Source organism: Ictalurus punctatus, chromosome 28 (assembly GCF_001660625.3).
Source record: "Ictalurus punctatus breed USDA103 chromosome 28, Coco_2.0, whole genome shotgun sequence".
Taxonomy (NCBI): domain Eukaryota; kingdom Metazoa; phylum Chordata; class Actinopteri; order Siluriformes; family Ictaluridae; genus Ictalurus; species Ictalurus punctatus.
Genome location: NC_030443.2, coordinates 19,023,458 through 19,025,957, shown reverse-complemented (window position 1 = coordinate 19,025,957; position 2,500 = coordinate 19,023,458). Strand labels below are relative to the sequence as shown.

Genomic DNA, 2,500 nt, shown 5'->3' with positions numbered 1-2,500 from the left:
CGCACCCGATCGGCTAGTGTCACCGAGATCGCCAGGGGACGCCGAGTAAGCCCCTCCCACCCAGAGAGCACGGCCGATTCCGCATCCGAGACCGCGATTTCTCATGACCGTTTTTAGAAAAGAAAATAATTGGGACGAAATGGAACTGGACGACCGTACGTACGTGATTTTTATTTTTAAAACGTTTACATCACATTCGAGTTTCTGCCGACGTTAGAATAACAAGAGCACGTTTTCCCACGGCGCTACACGGTCGCCCGTCAGCCGAAACCCAGCTGTCGTGGGTGCGTGTCGTCTATCGTACGAACGCCCTCCAGTGTGGCGGTACGACATGTTGGAGATATCGCCCCAGCCTCGGGCCGAACACTCGCAGATCTGGAGGTCCTGGAGGGCTCGTTCCTTCGCTCGGGACGCGTAACGCGTACGGGCTCCTGGAGAGAGCGATGACGAGAACGCTAAGTGCTGATCCATTCACAAACAGAAGATGATTTATCACCGCATCGCACGTTGGCAGAGTGGAAAGGGTGCAGGGGAAATGAGTAAGCTTTTGTTTTTTATTTGTCATACACGAGGTGCATGCAGAAGTCGCCGAACATATAGAAACGCCCAGAGCTGAAGAGTTTAGCAAGGGGGGAAAAAAACAACAACAACCCCCCCACCACCCCCGTCCCGTCCCGTCTCTGTGAACGCTTGGAACATCAAAATCACAGAATCATCGACTTGCTACCCGAAAGGTGAAACATTCCCAACCAGTCAGCTCGAGTAACGCGTGAAAATGAGCCTGGAACCGAGCCAGAGTGCTCGCTAACCAACAGTAGGTGGTTTTGGGAAAGAGGGAGAAGAAAAAAAACCAGGCTGAATCGTCCTCTCCCCTCCTTTTTCTCCTTCTCTCTCTCTCTCGCTCTCGCTCTCTCGCTCGCGCGCTCCTGTTCTCCAGCTCCGGAAGGCAGACTTGGCCCCGAGCCTGAAGTGCACGGGGTCGTATCAGGTCAGCCCCGGCGTGTTTGGTGCATAGGAAGTGCACAGAGTTACACGCTCGCTGTATTTCACTTCCTCGTTTTCACGTGCCAGAGAGAGAGCGCGAGAGAGAGGGAGGGATAGAGGGAGGGATAGAGACGGAGAGATTCACCGCGGCGCGAAGACGGAGGAAGCTAGAGCAGGCCGAAAGCCCGCGACCAAAAACAATCGCACGCGGGGTAGTTTTTTTTTTCCCCGGGGTAGATATTAACACGACGAGAGTTTACATGCGAAGCGCGCGAGGAAGGAAAGAGGCACCTCGTCGCCTCGGCCGGGGACATGCCCGAACAGGTCGGCACGTTTACACACTTTTCTGTTCTCTCGTTTCTTTCTCTTTGGGTTTTTTGTTTTTTTTCATTATTGACCGCGCTCGTACACTCTGGCGCCTCCGGGCGCTTTAGCATCATGTTGCTGTTAGCTTTTGGGGCTGGTGTGTGTTCTTTGGCATCGTGAGAAGTGGGAGGACGGGTGCGTGCTCGGCTTCGGAGGTACGGCAGGTTCGATCGGAATGCCTGTTGCGACACGTCAGGGTTTTTATCTAGAGGAAAAATAAATGAAAGGAAACAAACAGAAAGCCGTGTGCGGTTAGAGCCGCCTCCTTATCGCCTTCTGAATCCCATTCAGTTACAGAACTAAGCAGAAGGTCAGACGTTAACTGTAACGGCCGCGTTGCGTGTGTGCGTGTGTGTGTGTGTGTGTGTGTGTGTGTGAGACACTTTTAATAGATTTCATGGAGTCCAGTTTGTGTTTCATGATACACAAGTTTCCCCCCCCAAAAAAAAACGAAGGACTCCTCTCGGTTGAAGCCGGAATAAATATCTGAACGTGACCCTCGGCCTCGTAAGAGTGACGCTGCGTATTTCCCGTCTCCTCGCTCCGATCCGCTACAGCCGAAACGCTTCCTCCCAAACCGGGTCCGTCCGGGTTCCGGCCCGCGTTCTAACCGGACCTCGTTTACGGTTCTGACCCCGAGCGTCACCTCAGCAGACCTCTCGGCAGGGTTCGGTTTTTCCTTCTGTTCCTCCATTCAGCAACACACACACACACACACACACACACACACACACACACACACACTTCCGTACAGCGCTGTACGCCAGAGGAGAATCTCACCAAGCTTGCTGCATCGGTGTGTTTTGTGTCCGGACGTGATCAGACCACGTCGCCCGTCCGCTTCACGCCGGGTTCTGGATCGTGATTGGTCAGGAGGTGTCGATTAGTTCTCTACAGCGGCAGGTCTAGCACCGGGTTATATTAACGCGCTCGTTCGCGGGGACTCGTTCAGTAAACCGCTGATACGTCCAGGAGACGTTCAGGTAGCAGGTACGGAAGTCGACGCCGCAGTGTCACGTTTTCCGACGTGTCCAGGACGGAGGAGTTTACGCTACTTCACGGGGGGTTTTTTTAATCATTTTTTTGAGAGAGAGCGAGAGAGGAAGTGAAGGAACAACTGTTTATAGCCGCTATAACGTAAGACAGAACA

The 2,500-nt window shown here is 53.4% G+C and overlaps 1 protein-coding gene across 2 annotated transcripts in view; it reads left to right on the top strand.

The window, feature by feature from the left end:
• The window catches only part of zbtb20 (zinc finger and BTB domain containing 20), a 102,749-nt gene that overhangs the window by 52,291 nt on the left and 47,958 nt on the right, over positions 1 to 2,500 (top strand). Inside the window, exon 1 of one of the 2 annotated variants that reach the window (XM_053677133.1) lies at positions 1,099 to 1,308. The exons of the other annotated variant lie outside the window; for it this stretch is intronic. The gene's annotated coding sequence lies outside the window, so the exon portion shown is untranslated. Of the gene's footprint in view, positions 1 to 1,098; positions 1,309 to 2,500 lie in introns of those variants that run through there. 2 annotated transcript variants of the gene reach the window in all.